This window comes from Vanellus vanellus (genome assembly GCF_965231255.1).
Source record: "Vanellus vanellus genome assembly, chromosome: 1".
In the NCBI taxonomy this organism is placed as follows: Eukaryota; Metazoa; Chordata; class Aves; order Charadriiformes; family Charadriidae; genus Vanellus; species Vanellus vanellus.
In genome coordinates, this window is record NC_138905.1 from 145,207,915 (window position 1) to 145,220,290 (window position 12,376).

The window sequence follows — 12,376 nt, forward strand, 5'->3', positions numbered from 1 at the left end:
TAAATGAATAAAAAACCTCAAATTAAGTAACAAGAATTCACCTAAGCTGCCCACCTTATGGCCAAACTCTAAGGCGAAATTGTCTCAACAAATTGTTAAGGACATTCTTAAGTTTTTTTTGTTGTTTTTCCCTTACAGCAGAAATCATGGAATCACGGAGTTTTCAGAGTTGGAAGGGACCTCTAGAGATCATCTAGTCCAACTCCCCTGCCAAAGCAGGACTGCCTACAGCACATTACTCAAGACTGCATCCAGGTGGGTCTTGAAAATCTCCAGAGAAGGGGACTCCACAACCTCCCTGGGCAGCCTGTGCCAGTGCTCCATCACCCTCACCATAAAGAAGTGTTTCCGTGTATTTGAACGGAACTTCCTGTGTTCTAACTTGTGCCCATTACCCCTCGTCCTGTCACTGGGAACCATTGAAAAGAGCCTGGCTCCATCCTCCTTCAACCCACCCTTTAGATACTTGTACGCCATAATAAGGTCTCCCCTCAGCCTTCTCTTCTCCAGGCTAAAGAGCCCCAGCTCTCTCAGCCTTTCCTCATAAGGAAGATACATCGTATACCAAATTCCTTCTGCTTAGAAAATATCAAACCTGTAATTGTGTGCATGGAGAAATTGGGAAATACTGGTATTCCAGCCAGTCACCATATTCAGCAAACACCAATCTGAGTATCTGAAAGGAAAATATAGAACAAGGAACATATATAAAAACTCCCAGATTTGTTAAATTTTCTTTAAATGGTCATACTACATTAGAAAGTTATGCTTAAAATAACTGAAAAGCTCTGAAGCATATTCTAAGAGATCCACAAGGGTATTTCTACATGTTGGAGCAGGGCAGGGGGCTCAATGAGTGCCCACACCTCTTACTGCCCATCATCTGGGGCAGGCGACATGCTGGAGCACACCAGGCCCCCCTCCTCAGTCTGCATCCCCAGTTTGCTGCCATAGTTGAAAGGAGCCAGGAATTTTCTCCTAAATGATATCCAGGAGAGAAGGATGTTTAGAAATGGTTGGGGCTATGGTACTCCTGAGGACATCAGATCAAAGTCAGCTATTAGCTCTTCTTTCTTCTTATTTTAATGACATAGTTTGTGTGTGGAGGACTTTAGAATAAACGTTTTCTCAAACAGTATCCACGGAAAATTGTTTCTTAGTTGCAAGAGTTAAGAGGCTGTCAAAATGATACCGGGACTAATGAAAATTAATGTCTATTTGAGAGTTTACATGAAGACTAGGAAGGATATCAGGACCAATCTTTAAGTAAATCATAAATGTGTCAGGATATCTTTAGAGATTAAATGTGTTTCTACTCTGAAAATGGATTCTGTCAAATAGCACTATAGGATTATGTGCATTCTGTAATTCAACACTCTTTTAGTTCTTTGATTTATATACACATTAAAAGGGGTATACATTTCTTCTAACTGCAAATGAAAATTTTTTAGTGGGATATGAAATTCAATTTGATTTCTTTCATCTTTTGAAAACTACAGGTGATAAAGGAAAGCAGCAGAGGACATTGTAATCAAGGGAAAATAGGATGATAAGTAATCAAAATAAGGTTAAGTGAAATTCCAAACAAAAGAAAATCACTTTGGGATGTTATGTTGGAAGATTTTCAGGACCGAATATTTTATCTTCAAGTCTGGGACAAAATCCTCCTATTTTAGAAGACTTTGGACCTGAATCTTAGTCCAAAATGAAGAGCTTTTGTCTTCAGATCGTTGTCTTCAGTTGGTCCAAAAGCTCAGCTTCTCACACCCTTACACATGCCCACATGTGAGCTTTATCGTAAGCTCCAATCAATCTTTCCCTAATATCACAAAATTAACATGCCATGTCCTCTTTATTCTGCTTGAAGTTTCTGTTGTTGAGAAAAGAGTTCTTTGAACATCGTATTTTTCCAGCAATGAGAAACTGAGTTATGCATAGAGTTTGTAAGTTTTGGTTTTATCTTCTAAGCTTTAATTAAATTATTATGGCCTTTAGGAAAACACAACATAGTTAGAATTCACTTTGCATAGATGAGAGAGAAACAAGTATCCCTAGGGGTCATGAACCAATTAATAAAAGCAAAAAAACAACTAAACATTGCTCTGTTTGGGAATGAAGTGAATTTCATTTAGCACAGATGAGCAATGAGCACAAGGAAATATAATGATGTAAAGGAAATCTTATCTCCAAGAAGTTATGCAATTATGCAAATAAGGTAACAATGTTTTAAAAAGTAACTCAAAACATGCAAAGAAGCTTCTGCCTTACACCTTTATGTATCAAGTGATAATGATTGCTCACAGTAGTAAACCCAATACTAACGATGATGGATAAGATACTGTGCATGTATGAGAATCACATTCTAAATCCTCTCCGGCAAATTAAATTCTGAGAATTAAATCAATAAAAGGCAAGAAGATATTAACATAAGCCAGCAACATTAAGGGAAATAAAACTACTCTCCACACATCTGAGAGGAATAATTTAAAGAATATCCCTTTTTAATCTGTGTTATGGGGAGTCAAATATCTGAAACACTCCCCAGTTATTTTTGAGAGTTTCCAGGAGGGACTATCTGAAGTCCCTTGCCATTGAAATAGTGCCAATTAATAGATATTCTTAATTTGACTATCATTTTATATTTTCCTCCAGCAGTTTACCTTTTTCTCTTTAATGGTAGCTGCCTCTACCCCTTGGCATGCGGTAGGGGTATTTATCTCACAAAGTCTGAGTCATGTCGTGTTTAGGCAATAAAATTAAAGGATAGTCCCTTTTTAGCACTCCTACATGCAAAACTGTTTTTCGGCTTACATATTGTTTTCCATACTGCTGGACAATGTTTTCAAAGCTTCTTTTCTCTTTCCATTCAGTAACTTTAAAGACGTGTCTAACTCTATGCTAAGCAGCAGCAATCACAGCCTGCACTCACCCAACCCTGCGGAGGGGCTCATGTGGCTGCGCTGCAGGCACACGTTGGGCAGCTGCATGCACTGAGCAGATGCAGTGGGCAACCCCAGCCTGGGGGTCCCCCAGCCCCAGGGCACCCCGCGAGCCGCAGGTGCTCTGGCTGTGTCCCGTGGCAGACTCTTGGAAGGCGAGAACGGATCTAGTCAAGAAAGCAACTTCCTCTGGTTTCACATCTTTGGTGCTCCAGGGTCTTTTGGTTTCCAGTCTCCCTCCACAGAGCTTAAGGGTAGTTGGTTTCTCTAGGATCCTTAAGTGACGGTGACAGAGCAAGGGTGTAAGAAGCAGAGGAATTCGGAATTCACAGAGGGGAAACTGCAGAAGTCACAGGGAAAGTCACCACCCTCACAAACCTTCTTCTGCCTTGCTTTGTTCAGCTGGTGAACGATGGCACTTCTCTGCAGGGAGAGCTACTAGCTTTATTGCTGAGGTAATGCTTGACATTTGTGGAGCTTTTCAGTGAAAGGTCTTCACACTTACCGGTAGGGATGGATTTTGGGGGGTTATGGTATTCACTCTTTCCATCTATGCTTTACATTCTGGGATTAAACAACACTTGCTATTTCTGAGAAGCTTCACTAGCTAAGTCCTTTTGACATGTTAGACATAAACTGTGACATCATTAACTGATCATCTGCATAGCACGTGTGTATGTGGATTTCTCAGGAAGCTGGATCCTCTTGGGAACACACAGAGCACACAAACATCAGAAGCACCCTTGTTTTATCAGACTGAGGCACCTGCCTAGTTTGACTTGACTAATTAGATCACTAAAGCAGAATAACAGTAGGATTTTACTACCAATTGCCTTCTACTTGACAGTGCTGGCAAACAACTGGCAAGCTCTGCTTGCCAGAAGCAACCTCTGTGCCCAGCAAGTACACAGCCATGATGCGGTTGTTGAGAACAAACGAAAACCTTGCCAATGGCTTTTCTTCCAAATAGTATCTTTAGTGCCCATGTGCAGGATCAAGTAGCCCATGTAAGGAAGATGTTCAGATCTGTTCATGAAATGTCAGTAAAACCAGTGCTGTGCTTTCAATCAGCTCTGTCTTTTTTGAACTGGTTGTTTCCTCAGCTCAAAGTCAACAAGTCCTGGAACGTGTTTTTTTTCTCGGAGTTTCGTTACAATAGATGGTCACAAGTGCCTTTGTAGCTCTGCTTCCCCGTCGGTCAGGCGGGGTTACCTCACAGCAGGCTCAGGGGGAATAGTCTACACAATTTACTTTTTTTGCTAAAACTCTTTTTTAAACTCAACATTTATACCATAAAGATTGTCTGTCCTTATAAGTAAGTTGTAATCCTAAAGTTATTACATTCCTAGAACTGGAAAGCATTACTCTCTCCTCTGCTATTGATGGGAAAAAACTCCCTGACAAGTTTTCCAACTAGCATTGCCTGCGGTTACAGAAATGCCTCTCGCTCAGCTGTAGCTAATTGCTGCCAGTTAGACAGGCAAGAAGAAAGCGATGATTTCCCCTCGTCAAGAATTTCTGAACCACAAACCACAAATATGAGCTGAACGAGCAGCTTCTAGCTTATGAGATCGCATTTCCTGGAAAAATAAATAAGTAACGTGGCCTCTGTACAGACTCCTGTTGTTGCTGCCTGCCTCTAGGCCCGCTGCCTTGAGTGCTCTGCACTGTCACTTCCATCTCTTCTCCTGCCCCTTGATTCCTCCCATTTCAGTCTTGGGTCTGTCACTGGTAATTATCCATCATTGGAGCACTGACATGGAACTACAAGCAGAGGACACCTGATCTGTCAGTGTGCTTGCTGATGAACCGTAGTGGTGTTGCACACATCACAAAAACGCCACAGAGCCCAGACAGCTTTGTCTGTGGCAGGGATGTTAGCAAGCTAAATGTGAACAAAAGAACAAGGAAATACATTTTTAAAGGACACCGTTAACTATTCAAACAATCATATTTTTTTATGGCAAAAGCATTGCAAAAATATTTTTTTTCATATTTTGGAAGTAATCATAGAAAACGCATTTTCTGTTACCAAATTCAAATGTGTTCTTCAGAAGTTTTGAGAAGCTACTTACCCAGATAATGAGTAGGAATCATAACATATATCTTCTCTGACCCATTGCATCTCAGTAAGACATATGTGAAACTCAGAACAAACCAGACAAACACTACAAATTGAATGATTAATATTTCTGATGCCATATCTGTCTTTTCGTGTTTATTCTACAAAAGAGGTTTAATTTGTTGAATATATCAATCCATTAATCAGTTACTGGGTTTTATTTTTAATTACAAGCTCCAAAATACCGAGTGAAAATATACATATATATTCATATTACTCTTCTCTCATTTGTGTTTAAGTTCTCAGATTCTGCTCATATTTCTTCCTTTTTGCTGATAACATTGTGGAATGCTTTATTGATTGTGACTTGCCATCGTTTTCATAAAAGCATAATCCTATTGATGTCATAACTTGTTTCTGAGGTTGTTAGACATCATGTCATGGATTAGAAGGGTCTTTAATTTAAGTAGCAAGAACACAGAAAGCCATAAAAATCTCAAAACAGCAAATCTAACTTAATTTGTTGTGACAGAAAGCAAAGATGAAGGAATTAAAACTGCAATGACTCTAATTTGAACTGTTGTAAATGTTCAGGCTTATGTGGGTTGAATTTGAATTACATAAAATCAAATTAATTTTGTTCACAGTCTTTTTTGAGAATGGTAACTTCACTCGATATATTTAAGGAGTTTGGTGAAAAGACTGGGGTAATAACAGTCACCTAGCAGCATATTTGAAAAATAAAACCAGAAAGCATATATAATTCAAGACAACTACAAAGTCTTTGTAGATGAAGTTGTTGGTAAATACAGCTTGCAAGGTGGTTCAAGCACCCATCCCTCTGCTCATCCCAGGAACACTAAATGTCTCTCCTTTGGGGCTCTGCAGGGTTTAGGTCTCCCGTTGCACTGGTTTCAGACCAATACCTGAATTGGTGGCAGGTATTTCACATTGCACAGCTGCCACAACAAACACTGCCTCAGTGCTCTGCAGAACTTCTCTGTGAAGTAATTTCGAATTAAGTCTTGGAGCACATCAGACGGCTTTATTGTTAAGCACGGATTGTTGAAATCTTCTTTATATCTGATGCAGCGTAGCACTCTGAGGAATAGACACAAGGAAAACAGTTTCTTTCTCTTAAGTAAAAATTTTATAGCCCATTTCTGCGTTCTGGGAAAATGTGCAGTATGAGCTGATAAATCCTCTGGAGTGTTTATGAATATGTGTATCATTTGCTGCAGGGGGAGAAGGGATTGTCAACAGTGCTACGGATGTGATCCCATTTGTTTCTGCACAGAGGCAACTGACAGCTTTAAAGAGGGCTCTTCCTTTTTGACTAGTTGTCTGCTTATATGACTCAGGTGAATATGCGGTTCTGATGATTTGTGTTAGATTGATTTAGTGTTTTCTGATTCACATGAATGGATAACCAGGGAGAAAAAGAAAGAGCTATCTTTAAAGAGATGAAAGGTAGTGCTGTTAAATAAAAATGAGATTCCTTTATTTCTTTCCACGCCATTGCCTTTGCTTTCTACAGTGGTGAAGGTGTAAAGAGGAAAACTAGCTTGCAGAATATAGCAAATACACCATAGACATAAATACTGTAATAGTAAAAAAGGTTGTTACACAATGTAAAATAGGAGAATAGGGAAGAATAGGCAGACCAGAGAGTGTTCAGCTGATGAACCCTGCATCTTCTGAATCCAGGTCTGCAACACAGGTATGTCCTTCCAGCCTAGTCACCTCAATCCCTCTTATATTCAAAAGTTAGTCAAAGCCTATTTCTCTTCATTACTTACGATGAGAATGTAATATTAATTAGGAAAACTCTGAATTTTTGCAGATAACATTTATTACCTTTTAACTCTTTAATAAAGTCTACGTTTTAATTAAAGAAACCTTGTTCACAGTGATGGCTGGCTATTTGACTATGTCTTTACTTAACATCACACAGCGGGCATGCTTATGAAAGCCTCATTCTCTGGTATCACAGGTTAAGTCATACTTAAATGCCCAGACACTATGGATTCACTTGGTTTTCAGTGTAATAGTAATGATCATAACTAACTGTTTCGGTATGCACATGATATTAACCTCCATTCCCAAAGGTAATCTGTCATTCAGCAAAAGTGAAAATTAACAGACTCTTAAAATAAGATGGGCCCATGTAATATACAAGGCCACAAGGCAATTTTCATGCTTTCAAGGGAAAGAAAACAGCCTAATTTCTTAATTCATTACATGCTGATGCACTCCAACCGATACACCTGTTTCTAAAATTACTATGTATTGATCTTTACTGGTCAAACACTTCATAAGAGATCTTGATGGAAACCAGCTACCTGTGCAGCCTCCTTACTGTGGTACTCTGTCTTTCCCTAGCTTTTTACTTTTTTAAGTACAGGCTTTTGCTGCCCTGTAATCTTCAAAGGTTTTCCCTGTCTTTGTAGTTCATCAGAAAGGAAAATCGTTAACACAGTAACTGGTAAACAAGGTAGCTGGTTCGGCTTGAGTTTCTCTGCACAATATTGTATTGTGTTAGAGATAAAGAGATATCCCTTCCCAGTCTGCTAATCTGACAGTTTTTCCTTAGCACTGAGGAATAAAGCAGTAGTTCCTGTGCCAAGTGCAGTTTGCTATCAATTTTACCAGAATTGTTCAGTGAGTGTACAAGGCAGAAACCTGCACCATGTCACAACATTTGAGATATGCCTCTGCAGCATCCTAGTGAGCATCTTGGTCAATGGAGAGTTAATCTCAGCATCCAGTTCAAACCAGTGCGGGTGAATAAAATCATCTCAACTCCCCTGCAAGTTTATTCTGAATTGTTTCAAGGTTAGGAAAGCCTACAAGTATTTATCTTCAGTGTTTTAGATGCAACTCTCTCTCAGGCAGCAGTATTACTTTGACTGAGAGCACCTGCCTTTTGTTCATGCTACCCTGGTGACACAGCAGTTACATAAATTAGTAAAAAGTGATCATTTCCCTCCTTCCTACAGTTGCCTTTGCCTTGTTCCACTTACTCCATGAAATGAGCGTACCACGTTTTCTCCTGTAGTGGTTTGTTTTGCTACACTTGAGTACAAGAATGAGTGTACTCAGCAGCTTACATTGAAACCCCCCACGGATAAGTGTTTCGTGTATTCCACTGCCTGAATTACAGGAAAAATAGTGCTGAATCTTTATTTTGTTTTCCAGTTACATGGCTAGACAGTCGTGTAGCCAAATCACTTGTCTGTAGTGGTTGTCCCTCATTTCTGTAGGAGTTTCACTGGAATATAGTATGCACAAGCAAACCTCTCTTCAAAGGAACCTTTTCACGCAGGCTGAAACGTTGACCTCTTCCTTATACCTGTCCAAAATGTGAGCTTAGTATGAAAAGGCTGAATTCACTTTGCCTTTTAAAATGTATATAAGATGTTTATTAGCATGTTTTAGAGAGGGTGTGGCATGAAACCCAGAGCAGCTGCTCAAATGCTTTTTACCCTGTTTCATTTCATTTACGTGTATTAGTTAACAATTTACAATTCCGTTGTAGTCCCATTAAAATGATGTTGAGAACAAGTTTTTAAATCCCCTTTATACTTGGTGAAAATCACATTCCGATGTTTCCACAGCCCCCATAATATATGTTGATTTACTTTTTTCATTGCAAAGCTATAGCAACCAGAGAGAAAAAAAAATCAGTAGTAGTTAATCTACATATACGATACTGAGAAGGTTCAAGGTAGCAACTGAGACTCTCTTTTTCATGGTTTGCACTTGCTGGTCAAACTGTAGTAGTCTGTCTTTAGGACAGATTATAAATTCTTCTCAGAGTAGTCCTAAGTTTTCTGTTTTTCTATTCTATTTATTCGTTTCAATCCTGTTTCTTCATGGTTTCAGCAGAAAAAGCCCTAAATTGTGACCTTCCCCTGTGGGCCACAAAGATGATCAGAGGGCTGGAGCACCTCTGCTATGAGAACAGGCTGCGAGAGTTGGGGTTGTTCAGCCTGGAGAAGAGAAGGCTCTGGGGAGACTTTATAGTGGCCTTCCAGTATCTGAAGGGGGCCTACAAGAAGGCTGGAGAGGGACTTTTTACAAGGGCATGTAGTGACAGGACAAGGGGGAATGGCTTCAAACTGGAAGAGGGGAGATTTAGAATAGACATTAGGAAGAAATTTTTCACTTTCAGAGTGGTGAGACACTGGAACATATTGCCCAGAGAAGCTGTGGCTGCCCCATCCCTGGAGGTGTTCAAGGCCAGGTTGGACGGGGCTTTGAGCAACCTGGCCTGGTGGAAGATGTCCCTGCCAATGGCAAGGGGGTGGGAACTTGATGATCTTCAAGGTCCTTTCCAACCTAAACCATTCTATGATTCTATGATTCTATGATTACTTGCATGAGTTCTCAGCTGTCTAAGAGGGGAATGTAGTATGCAGATTAGCAAGGGGCTAAGCTGAAAAATCAAATAGCAAAACTGATATAAAAGAGATGACAAAATGTGAATGAAAATGTAAGATGACTTTGAATAACCTCAAGTATGTGCACAACATAATATGACACTTACATAAACTGGAAAGATTCTGCGTCCTAAACAGAAAGTTGGCTCCAGCAATTAAAACCTAAATTGAAAAAACATTGATCTGGGTCGAGTTCTCAGTTCTGCCACCATTTCCTATATCTAGTTGTTTGGAGTCAAAAGGGGCATAGACAACAAATCCAGGATTTACTCAGATTTTAGTGCCTTAATTCCAAGCAACCTAAAAAGCCAGTCCTCTGGGGATATCCACATCCGGGGTTACTTTAATCTGTTTCATATCAGAATTCTCCTGGCGAGTTCCACTTCTGCATACACACAAAAAAAGCTCTGCATTACTTTTTTGAGCCAGTGCAGGTAGGAGTGCAAGATTTACGGTACCAGAAAGACAAAGTGCACACGTGATCCAAGATTAGTGGTTAAGAGCCTCACAGGGAGAGTCTGAAGTTCCACCTCTGGTATCAAGTCTGTCTCCATACTACACAGTGAGCACTTAAATATAGCAAAAAATGCTATCGGCAGCAATTTTGTATTTTGATTGATCGGTAGGATGTAACATGATGGACTACCTCTAAAGTAATAGTTAAAGTTTCCCAGTTTGGCAGTGTTGGGTACTGTAGCTCTGAAAAAGACATGAGCATCCTCAGCGTTGACTCACCCATGAACACAGCAATGATGTGACAAAGAAACTGACGCTGAGAAAATTATTGGGTGTAAAGCTGCAGGAATTTTTAAAAAATACAGAAAAAGAAAAGCGGATATTGTGATGTGGGAGAAGGAGGGTAATAGGAAATGGACACCAAAATCTCAGAGTTCCCTGCAAGTAATGTTTCTATTCCACCATTTTTTTTAAGATATGGAGCCAAACAGGGAATAAGGGATGCCTCTATACAGCACAGTAAACTGTATCTTCTGCCTGTCTAGGTGAACTGCGCTACACAGGTGGAAGCAAACGCTCTGAAGATAGATATTTTCAGAGAATAACAAATATTAAATAGATATGCTCAGAAAATAGATGGCAGCAGTAATGCTTCTATTAAAACTTTCTATTGTAGACGTGGACTTAAATTGTGTACTGACTTCACCTCACTACTTCTGCACTACATTTTTTCCTGACAGACCTACTTCAGCAATGTATTTCTCCTTTATTATTTAGAGAGGAGGACTGTAAAATGGAAAAGAAATTCAACTATGGAAATAAGCCAGAATGCCTTAAATTATGTGGGGCTATAAATACTACCTCCCATAGGATTTATATCACTTTGTAAGACCTGTCACTCTTTCTCCATAAAATTAGAAAGTCTCCAGTAATTACAGATCTGCTTACAACAGCAACTCTACAACCTGATCTGAAATATTCTGCCTGTGATGCACTGGGGCTCAACAGCTCTTCAAAAACTATCACTAGAAAAGAGTAGGAAGTGTCAGTGGAAAGCTTTGGGTTAAATCATAAACCAAGGAAGCAGTTGGTGGCTTACGGTTCTCATTCTTTCTCCACTTCTGCCTTTTACTTTGTATCTCTCTTACTATTAATTTTATTACCATGACTATGGTGTAGAATACTGAAGGGATTGTAAATAAATTCATCCGACAACTTCTCTGAAGTTTATTTTGTGTATCCTTTCTTGGATATAGCATCAATAAACATTATAGTATTAAACTAGATTTACTGACTCTTTCAGTGTGGGCAGCTCTGTCCTTATCTGCAAGTTTTATGAGTGACAGAGCCTCCCTTTTAACCAGCAAGCCACTAAATCAACTAATCTCTAAACACTTGCATACTTGAAAACTTATGCAATTTCTGTAATTGTCTGCATGACATTAAATTACAAACTTAAGAAAAAAAGTTTTGCAAATGACATCTCCAAATGTTTTACATTCTTCCCTGTAGTTCTCAAAATCTCGTGCCATGTTATTGGCTGCTTTAATTTATACAGAGGTAGATAAACTGAATGGATGGATTACGGAGATCAGCTACTTGGATATAACTGAAGGCCCTGTTCTCTGTTTAGTGTGATAGTCCCGTTGCCAAAGAAATATGAAAATGACAGCACCTGCCCTCACCATTTGTTGTTAAGCTCATCTGCATTTTTTCAATTATGAAATAACTCATCCCAGAAACCCAAGGGAATGTAAATTATTAACAGGGCTATGACACACTTGTACTAAAATCGAATGGGTAATCACAAGATTAATATCAGCTATGCAGTGAATATACATTTTGAGTTCTTTGCAGAAAAGACAGAGATGGCTCTTTATATATGAGTACACAATTTACTTATACTCTGGTTTAATGCAATGAATTTTATATACATAACAAACACTAGACTCTGCAAACAATTTCAATGGCTTTTTAAAAATTGATAAAGATAAATAGAATATATAAAACCACAATTACTTTATTATATATGGAAGGCACTGGCTTTAGACTGTTAAAATTAATAAAGATAAATAAAAATATACGCTGGCTTTAGGCCGTGATGGTTATTTTTCAGAAAGATGAAATTACATCTATACATTTGAAACAAATAAGACTTTAACACCACTAGGTTTGAGATTGTTCAATGTATTGCACGGTTGTGTTTCTTAAAAGGAAGAAACTAAACACACCAACTTTTGATGGATAAAACCACCTTTCCGTAAAATCAGAGAAGCAGAGCTAATCCTGGCCTCAGGATTCCCTGTTTAAATCAGTATCACTGCTTTATCTTGGAAAACTTGTAGAGGAGCTGATGTCCTGTGGGTTTTTTTTGTAATTCAATATCTAAACAGGACTGCAGGAGGCTGATCATCAGTGCCTAGGATATTTGCACATCCAAAGAATACAATGTATTTGTAAGGTTTCTTTTATGGACA